The sequence below is a fragment of the Puma concolor genome, chromosome B1 (assembly GCF_028749965.1).
Source record: "Puma concolor isolate L17-30 chromosome B1, mPumCon1.1.hap2, whole genome shotgun sequence".
Classification (NCBI taxonomy): Eukaryota; Metazoa; Chordata; class Mammalia; order Carnivora; family Felidae; genus Puma; species Puma concolor.
This window is the reverse complement of record NC_141670.1, coordinates 158,735,608-158,746,544: the sequence shown is the minus strand read 5'-3', so window position 1 is coordinate 158,746,544 and position 10,937 is coordinate 158,735,608. Positions and strand designations below refer to the sequence as shown.

At 37.0% G+C, this 10,937-nt stretch overlaps 1 pseudogene; it reads right to left on the bottom strand.

Annotated features, from left to right (window-relative positions):
- Positions 1-499: 499 nt before the first annotated feature.
- LOC112858520 (rho GDP-dissociation inhibitor 1 pseudogene) lies at positions 500-1,118 on the bottom strand (annotated as a pseudogene).
- Between the last annotated feature and the right edge of the window lie 9,819 nt (positions 1,119-10,937).

The following is a 10,937-nucleotide window of genomic DNA, read 5'->3' as shown; positions in this document are numbered from 1 at the left end:
CACACATGAAGACATCACAGTTAGGCGGTTACTGGCAGCAATGGACTAACTGACCAGAGACAGGTGGCTGGTCCCCAAGAGGCCTGGAATCACGCATCCTTCCCCACCCCCACCCCAGGAAAAGAGAAGAAACAAGATTCAAGGCAACTGCAAAGGCACACAGAGGGCTGAGCACCCCATCAGATTTCCTTGGAAAAGCCAGAGCCTCAGGACGGGTGGTGGACCCCGATGGGGTACAGCAGGGGAGGTTGGAGGCATGAGCTAGAGTCTCCCTCTTCCCCTCTACCCAGTAAAGGCAGAAGCAGCAAGGCCAGACCACCAAGGAAGCTGGAGCCTGCAGGCAGGGCTGGGAGGGATGGCTAGAGCTGGCCAGGGGCAGACCCATCAGCACTTTGGTGAGGGTGTGGGATGGGTAGTGGTGGTGGGAGAGGTGGGGTACATCAGACAGGTCCATCCTTCTGTTGAAGGCCTGCCTGCCACCCGGCCCAGGGGCCAGGGCTCAGTCCTTCTATTCCTTTTTGATGGTAAGATTCCACTCCCAGGACAGGTGGTCAGTCTTGTCATTGTCTGTGAAGCAGGATTTGATGTTGTAGATGCCATGAACCAGCCTACCCTTGGGCATCCTCTCCACGGGGGACTGGAACTTGTACTCCTCTGCCTAGGCCTGTAGTTCCCCACCAGGTATTGGTCTTGTCAATCTTGATGCCTTCTCTCTACATGTGCTGGATGTACTTCATGCTGGACATAATCTCCCGGTTGATTGGGAAAGAGATTTTTATCTGGCATTCCATGCCCTACTTCCACACAGAGGACTGCTTCTTGAAAGTTCTCCAGGTCCAGGTCCAGGGGGCCTAGGGCCAGGCTACACACCAGGGTCAGGCAGGTCACAACAACCTTGCGGATAGCAGGGTCAGCAGACAGAGCTACACAGCCCCACAGTGCCTCCTTGTTCTTGCACAGATTCTCATCATCTTGTCCTGCTCCTGGATCTCCTGGATGCTCTTCTGGGCCGCTGGCTTATAGGTGACCCAGTGCTCATCCTTCTCATTTTCAGCTACAGTTTGCACTAGCTGCTCAGCTGTGGGCTCCTGCTCCACCATGCTCACCTCTAGCTGAGTCTGGGACACTGGAATCTCCACTGACCACTATTGTGCTCTCTTCCTCTGGGGATAGCAAGTAAGTTCTTAACTGAACATATAATTGTCTTAATTATTGTATTAGTCTACTTTATGTCTAGTATGCTGTATGTCTTAGTCTGCTAAGGCTGCCATAACAAAATACCATAGGCTGGGTGTCTTAACAACAGAAATGTATTTTCTGGAAGTTCTGAAAGCTGGAAGTCTACCATCAGGTGTCAGTGTGGTGCATTTTTACCCCCCAAATCCCATGTATCAATAGATACTACTTGGAAAACACATAAAGTAGTTATTCTTGGTCAAGATTTAGGTAGGCAGCATACTACCCCTTAAGGTTTCTCTGCCCTCTTCAGGGAAATTCCACATAATTCATTTTAATGACCTCTTCACATGTGTTCCAAGAAGAGGAAGTTGCTACTGACACTTTTTTAGCTAAAGTAAATGAGGTATAACAAAGACTGTTGTGCCTTAACTTAAGTCAGCTTCTCCACAAGAATGTGTATTTGTATTGTTATTAACTTAATCTTTGGAAACTCATTTTCCTTATTTGGTGTTTCCTTTTAACTAAGAAGTCTAAAACAACAAAAATCTTGTGTATTATCCTGATACAGTTGAGTAAACAATTATGTGTAGTTGTTCTTATATGGATAGTAATATGATTGTGACATGTACAAATTGTCTTCTTATAATTTTCAGGTAAGTGTAAGGAAAAAATTGTATGATAAATATTAAAGTGGACATTTTATTAAAAAAAAAAAAAAGAATGTGGTTGCATCAGAGAGGAATCGCTTACGGCACGTAGGGACAATAAATTTCTTAACAACAGAGAAAAGCTGCCTTGTTTTTCACCCCAGGAAAATAGTATTTGAAGCTATTGTCTTTAAGTAACACAATATTTAGAACTGATTCATGTTGACTTTTTTTTAATGTTAATTTTTTAAATGGCATAGCATTTTTCCAAAAATAAAGGAATTGTCATTTTGATGTCTGAAAAATTCTCATCTAATTTTAGAGCAACATATTCCACAATAAATATTGTTTAGATTTAAATTCTTTAAGAGATTTCAAATAGTAAGAGAAGTAAATAAAAAAATCCCTGGGAATACAGGACCACACGTTCATATCAAACCAGTCGTATTTAAGTTTTGTAGTTTGGAGGACAAAGAAGGAAAAATATCTATGCTTAACAAGTGAGAATTCACATTGCTAATGTACACCAGATATAAAGAGAAGAAACAACTTTATCATATCCCATGATTTGAGAGATCTCTAAATATTTCCTCATAGATTTTATCTTTTGTAATATTCTATTTCAATGCCTCTTTTATAACCCCAAATAATCACTATAGTTATAAACTCTGAAATCCATTAAAAAATTCCTGCTGAATATGTATGTATATGCATAATTATTCTTTCTAAATTGTTAATGCCTTTCTCTTGTGTCTCTGCCTTATTTATCTATATGTAAATATGCATGTGAATACTTAAATTATTGATTTTAATGGTAGTCAATTCAACAGTACTAAATATAAAGATGTTACTTTTATTTCACATAATTTTTATAAATAAGTTTTCACTGATATAATATAGAAACATATTACTAAGTCTATTACCCACAGCCACCTATCATTATGTATCTGGGAATTTCTAAGATTAAGAATTAAAGGGGCACCTGGGTGGCGCAGTCGGTTAAGCGTCCGACTTCAGCCAGGTCACGATCTCGCGGTCCGTGATTTCGAGCCCCGCGTCAGTCTCTGGGCTGATGGCTCAGAGCCTGGAGCCTGTTTCCGATTCTGTGTCTCCCTCTCTCTCTGCTCCTCCCCCGTTCATGCTCTGTCTCTCTCTGTCCCAAAAATAAATAAACGTTGAAAAAAAAACTAAAAAAAAAAAAAAAAAAAGAAGAATTAAAAAAAAAGTATTTCTTTGGCTATATGTGTACATGCATGTGTATGTTTGTCTACTTTTACTATAATGAAGAAAATTAAAGGAATACCTCTCATATAATTCAGCTGTCCCACTTCTAGATATATATCTGATGGAATCTGATGGAAGTGAAATCACTCTCAAAGAATATCTGCACTCCCATGTCTATTGCAGCATTTTTCACAATAGCTAAGAAATGGAAACAACCTGTTTATCAAAGCACGAATGGATGAAAAAATGCACGCGCGTGTGTGTGTGTGTGTGTGTGTGTGTGTGTGTAATATTATTCAGCCACGAGGAAGAAGAAAATTCTGCCATTTGTGAAAACATAGAACGATCTTGAGGACATATACTAAGGGGGATAAATCAGACAAAGACAGATACTGCATGGTATCAGTTAAGTGCGGAATCTAAAAAAGCCAAACTTGTAAAAAACAGAGCAAAATGGCTACCAGGAGTTTGGGGGTGGAAGAATAGGAGAGATGTTGTTTCAGGGTACAAACTTGCAACTAGTAGACGAATCCTGGAGATCTAAGGTCCAGTACAGTGAATACAGACAATAGTATTGTATTCTAGTAATCAAACCTGCTAAGAGATTAGTTCTGAATTATTCCCACTAAAAAAAAAGAAATGATAATTGTGTGCCATGATAGAGTGCTAATGCTGCAACTACATTTGTATTACAATATGTAAAGAAATCAAATCAAATGTTACACAAGTTTTATGTCAGATATATTTCAGTAAAAGAAAAAAATTGCTTTTATTCTAAAATGTGAAGGTAACAGGAAATTAATTTTCTAATTTGGAATATCTCCAGATAGTGTTTATGGCTTTGAATTATTGACATTTATTTATATATATTTATATATGCTTACATTTATATATGTATACCACAGCGTATTGTTTAATATAGGTCAAACCCTACTTTCAAAAAATCAATACTTTACATTTGACTTTCATAAAACTTTCTGGATCATGTGTATTATACAAACTATAAAAACTTTCATTATTCTGGCTGTCACTAGTGTAGTTTCTACCACATGATCAATTCAGTTTCTTTTATGTTATTTGTATGCTTACTGTTACCAAAGAGCTGTTAAGTAGAAATACGTTCTTTTACACATTATATATTGAATAATGAATAATGCATAAAGGTATATATTGAATAATGTTAGTAAACACCTACAAGATAAGTTACAAAATGATACTCTGTTAGTAATCCCGAATTGCAGACAGAAGGAAAAGAACTAATTGTGTGTAGCTTGGCATGTACCAACACAAAATAAAAATCCAGGAAAAACGTTTATTTTCTATTAGGGTGTAATGTGTATTGGTTATTGGTTTACAAAGAAATCTCACCACTAAAATAAAGCCATATTTTTTTAAAGTTTCCTGGATATTGAGGAATGGTAGCTAACACTTAAGAGAGAGTATCACTATCTACTCAGTGTAAAATAGTTATTGCCTTCAAGGCTTCAAAGAATTAATACCATCCTTAAGTTCAAGAGCAGAGTTTTAGCATCATCAACTTTATGAAAGTATAGTCTGACAATGAATGATTTTTCTTGTTCTTTGCTATTTATTTTGTTACTGACCTGTGAAGCCAACATATTTTCTTCTGAATTATCAAAATAGAGTATATCTGTGTTTATAGTGAATGAGCAATCAATAATATTTTTTTTAACTGGCACAATATTCTAAAACATTTTCACATCTTATCTTTTTTCTGACTGCATACAGCAATTGAATCTTTACTGAAATTAGAAATAGATGAAATCATCATAAAAAAAGAATAAAATATTAGAACAGTTCTCACTTTGTTCCCAAATTCCGATACAGAGTTCTACCTCGACAGGCTAGCATGCAGTCTCACACTTTACACACCCATACTTTGTGGCAGTGGTTTGCAAATTGTGTCCTGGCCGTTGCAAAGAGCCAGCTCCCTCTGAGCGCCTCCTGGGAGAAAGGTTGTAAGGGAAGAGCCAGAAATATGACATTGGATCATGCCATCTCTTTTTTGTGAGTAGCTCTGCTTTCAACTGTGTTAAATATTAGACTTCTGAGTAAATTTTCTTTAAATAAAATGTTCTCTGATTAAAACATTTTAATGGAGTTGGAAAAATAATGCCACTAGAGTATCCAATGAGCTTTAAAGTTTTTGTTGTTGTTGTTTATTTATTTTGAGAGACAGAGAGAGAGAGAGAGAGAGAGGAGCAAAGAGGGAGGGAGGGAGGGAGAGAGAGAGAGAGAGAGAGAGAGAGAGAGAGAGAGAGAGAGAGAATCCCAAGCTTGCTCTATGCTGCCAGTATAAAGCCCAACACAGGGCTTAATCTCATGAATCATGAAATTATGATCTGAGCCAAAATCAAGCGTCAAATGCTTACCTGACTAAACAACCCAGGCACCCCTGCTTTTACTTTTAACTTTAAAAGGTGACTTTTCACCTTATAGTATAATTACTTTATAGGTTCAAGAATTCTCTTAAAATCATGGGGAATACAATATGTAGGGTGTTGGGAAATACAATTTAGGCATACAGATGCATGGTGTCACACACACACAGACACACACACACACACACACACACACACACACACACACCAGCTGAGAAAAGAAGTTAAGTCCACTCGTGGAAGCACGTATGAATCTTCCCTGAGAAGGTCGAGGAGTCTTTAGTACTAACCTGTTACCATTTCTGTTACATCCCTCAAAGTGATATCTGTTACTATTTCCTTTATGTAAATGATTACATAATACAAACTGACTTTTTGTCTCCGTAATTCAACTCCAAGCATCTGCTGTTTTCTATTTTTTTTTTAATTTTCTAACATTTTATTCTTAGTATTAAATATCTGGGTAGTTCTCCTGAATGCTCATTTACTCTATTTGATATGTTTCTATATGAACGAATAATTTGTGGCATGGAGAAACCAGAAAAAAAAAAGGAAAATAAAACTGATGTCACCATTAAGTACTTGGGTAAACTGTGTATTTTTTACTTCAGCAAATCCATCAATTGCAAGACACATCATTAATTCACGTGTCCCTAAGAAAGAAAAACATTACCAATTAAACTACGGCATGCTACCTATGCTAGAACTGATGCTAATTTTAGAGATATCGTAATGTTAAATGTATGTACCTAGAACAAATGTAGAAATCAGTCATTTAATTTCTACAAAAATATCATATGGAATGAATTTTTAGTTCCATTCCTCAAATGGGGAAAATTAGTACAGAACTCTAAGGAACAACCATAAGAGGACACAACTCACATATAGCACAGAGTTCAGAATCAAATTTGTCTAGCTTTATGGACCATCTTCTCCCTACAGATTTCCACTTCTTATGAATTAATTGTAACTTGTAATGTAATATAATGATGATGTCCTATTACTGTTTCACTTCTAGAATTGGCTCTCATGACTCTTATTTAATAGCCTGTTTGCCATAATAGATGGAGACCCTGGTGTAACCAAATAATAGATTTTAACATATCCTTAACTCATGATTACTAAGAAAAAGATACTGATTCTCTACTCCTAAATTTCAATAAATGTTTTTGGAATGTTCCACCTCATGATATTTATGGCAAATATAGTACTTTGTACTCAATAGCCTTACAATGTTTTGATCATTTGGATAAACTGTCAAAGCACCTGTGGGATTGAGCAAAGTTGTTTTAACCAATAAACCACATAATCCAGTGTAATATGACTTTGGCTATAGCTATCCATGTAATGAGCTTCAGGGAATTGATGAATCAGTGAATTAGTCTTTAAGTCATTAAAGCCTCATAAATACTTAGTATCTTATACACTTAAACAGGTAATAATATTAATATATGCAAGCATTTATTGAATGCATATTCTAAACCAAGAACTTATTTAAGTGACTTTTTGTCACTATTTCATTTACATCTCACAAAAACATGAGGAAATCATTGTTACTATGCCCCCATTTTTTAGATGAGAATCTAAGGGGTCAACAAATAATTAATTTACACAGTTAAAACTGGAACACAGAAAATATAGCAGTTTCACATTTGAAGCCTTTAACCTACCTACGTATATGTCTTTCCAAAGAGGAAGGAGAAATGGGCTGGAATTCTAGAAACCTGCACTGAATTTCAGGTAACAAACTGAATTCTGGAGCTTAATCAAATCACTTTTCCTGACTCAGAGTGACCTTTTTGAAAGATATGCCTTTCTCTGATTATTCCAGCTTCACTATACCTTAAAATGGGTTTTCCTTTGCCTGTATGTCGTCCTCCCTGCCCAATCCAAACTTGTTGGTCTGAATTTTCCTACTGACTCTGCATGAACATGCTTCTTTAGTTCCAAGGTCTCAAATCCTAATCTTCATGGAGAGTGTGGTGTTCTTACTGTTATGGTCCAACAGCACCCTGTACATACAGCATTTAGTGCATTGTTAATTCAAGATATTCCCCCAAAGTCTCTGAACTTCTTTAAATGTTATCTCATTCCCAATACATAAACAGAGAGCATAGCCTCACATACACAAAGCATTTAGCAAATGAATGCTAAATGGAAGAAAGAAGAAATGGATAAATGGACATCAATTTCCTCATTTATATAATAAAGAATTTGGTTTAGTTGAATGTAAGATTCTTCCTAGCCCTAAAGCTAATCACTTCTGCCTCTATTGATATATTAAAGCATTTAATCAATACTTACTATTGATCTTCTTAACCTCAATCTCCATTACACACTTTTGTTGCTTTCTTACTTGCCCAAACTGGCAGAGATTATGACTGTACCAAAAGATGTACTGCTTTTCATTTATCAGATTCTCTTGCAAAAAAATTGGGCCCTGTGACTAACACCTCACCAAGAAAACTTTGGAGAAAGGATTATTACTTTCAGGCCTGGCCCTTAAAACATCCTGAAGGGCCTAGCAGATCTCTTTGGTTCTCCAGTCACCCTGAAGTAGGGAATCACTGAGAGTATGGCTTGAAGACCCTAAGGAGCAATGGAGTAACAAAATGAAAAACCACTGGCTTTCTAAATCACTGCTTATGTAGGAATGACCCAGGAAAGCCACAAGAATTGTGTCAGGCTGTGTAATTAGCATCTCTTCCTTCTTTTTTTTCCCCTTTATTTATGTTTGTTTTAGTCTAAAAAGAAGAAAGTATGTAGAATTGATTCATGGTATCTTCATCTGAATTTTTCCCATAAGACTTTCTGAGTTACAAATGTGTAGAGTCTTAGACATAGCAGAGCCATTGTTAATGGAAGAGTAGAAACAGGAGTTTCAGACTGACAATAGATCCTTCAATAATCAACTAAGGCCCAACATATATACCAGGCACTTGGTAGACATGACAACTGAGCAAAAATTAGCATTTAGGGTCTTTATGTCTCAATGGGTGGTAAATAAATGTATATCTACACACACTCCTTTTCTTTCCCTGCAGTTTCAGTTTTGCTTTGTTTTGAATGGATGATATAACGCTGAGAAGAGAATATGTAGTACATGAGGAGACCACACTTATAATTTATTATCTATAAGAGAAAATATCCTACAAAGCTTGGCATATTTTATTTTACAGCTTAAGATTTAACTTCCTAAACTCTAATAAGAAATCCCTCCAGAGAGAGAAAAAAAATGTATGGTTCATTATTATAATTTCCCAAAAGAGTCTTTAAAACCAGGGTTATTTTAGGTGAAGCATATTTTAAATCATTTGCTAAAATATTTAATGTTGACTCCTAAATATCTAAAATATTTCATTGAACTGGCTTTACAAGAATGTTCCTTTCAATGTTTCCTTTCAGATAGGATTATAACAAAAGAAGAAAGTTGTGCCATACTTATTTAATTCTTTAGTAATCTCAATAAGTAATATTATTAACATCTAATTTCTGATCTCAAATTTATTTATTCCCTTATCTTCTTCCTGATATTTCACAGGCCTCTTGATTTGTCTGTTACAGTGTATAGAGTCAGAAAATAAGGAAGAAAGAACCAGAGAGAAAGGGAGAGAGAGAAAGGAAGGGAGGAAAGAAGGAAGGATGGAGGAAGGTAGACATGTGTCTTGTGTACAGGAAAGGTTTGGAAAGCCATTTTTCCATTCAGAAAAAGCAAATGAGAGAGGAAAACCCACAGGTTTAATATAGTGGTTAAATTTGAAAACATACAAAATATTGGGAGAAATTAAAAATGACAGAAAGCTGGACATACACTGCATCATGGGACATTTTGCCTTGGTCATAGAGATCACTGTCTGAACACGAACTGAATCAGTTACACATTTAAAACATTAAATTCAGCAAAGGAATAATAAGTGAAACAAAGCTCAAAAAGAAAAAATAAATATTACCTAAGTAAGGGGCGCCTGGGTGGCGCAGTCGGTTAAGCGTCCGACTTCAGCCAGGTCATGATCTCCCGGTCCGTGAGTTCGAGCCCCGCGGCGTCAGGCTCTGGGCTGATGGCTCAGAGCCTGGAGCCTGTTTCCGATTCTGTGTCTCCCTCTCTCTCTGCCCCTCCCCCGTTCATGCTCTGTCTCTCTCTGTCCCAAAAATAAATAAACGTTGAAAAAAAAATTTAAAAAAAAATATTACCTAAGTAAGAATGAAAAAACCTAAGTAATATTACCCTAAGTAAGAATGAAAAAACCTGAAAGCAATACTATTGTACTTTGTGTTTATTCCTTTTGTTTAAAAAATTGCAACCACTGATCATGCTGTCCAATCTTTGGAAGCTAGGAAAAATTAGATTAATAAACCTTGAAAACAATTATTGGTAGTGTAAATGGCCTGTCCCCAAAAAGCCATTTAAGTAACTTCCCTAATTATTAAGATCTTATTTATTTTAAGATTGTTTATTTATTTTGAGAGAGAGAGAGAGAGCATGAGAGGGGAAGGGGCAGAGAGAGAGAGAGAGAGAGAGAGAGACTCAAGCAGGTTCAGTGCTGTCAGCTCAGAGCCCATCAGGGGGCTTGATGCCATGAACCGTGAGATCATGACCCTAGCAAAATCAATAGTTGGACGCATAACTGACTGACCCACCCAGTAGCCCCAAGATCTTCTTCTAATGAATAGTAGACACAAATGTCTGTGCTCAAATAAGAAACCCACCCCCAATTTTTTCCAAATCATTTAGTGGCATTTAGTTATACTTTTTAAAAATATGATTGTGGGTGCACACAACTCTGCTAATTAGTGCCCATATTTGGACTGAAGCATAGTTCTGAAGCTCAATCTCAGCACCGTCACTGCTCTTCTCACTCTACTGCTCTGACCCTTGGGATGTATACCTTTCCCTGAAGGAGAAGCATTTTGAGTTGCCTAACATCTAAAAAACACTTAAAAAAAAAATCCCGTTATGGGCTAAATTGTGTCTCCTCAAAGCTCACATGTTGAATTAAGGCCTAACATCTAGTACCTCAGAATGTTAACTATGTTCGGAGATAAGGTCTTTAAAGACATGATTAAAATAAAATGACATTATGTTTTGCTTTGTTTTGCAGTGGGCCTTAATCCAGTATGACTGGTATCTATATAAGAAGAAGCAATCTGGGCACGCACACAGAGACACTAGACATGCGCACACAGGGATGCCCGTGTCAAGCCACAGCATGAAGGTGGCCATTTGCAAGCCAAGAAGGGAAGCCCCAGAAGAAACCAACTCTGCCAGTCCCTTGATCTTGGACCTCCAGGCTCCAGAACTGTGAAAAATGAAATCTTTGTTTTTTAAGTCCCCCTAGCTGTGGTGTTTTGTTATGGAAGGCTGAGCAGGCTAATACAGATCCTAAGATTTCTGTCCTAATAGTTACTAAATGTTGTGGGGAAATGTACACAATTTTATCTCATTTGCCTGGAAGGACTGATGTGAACATTTCTGAAATCCTGATTA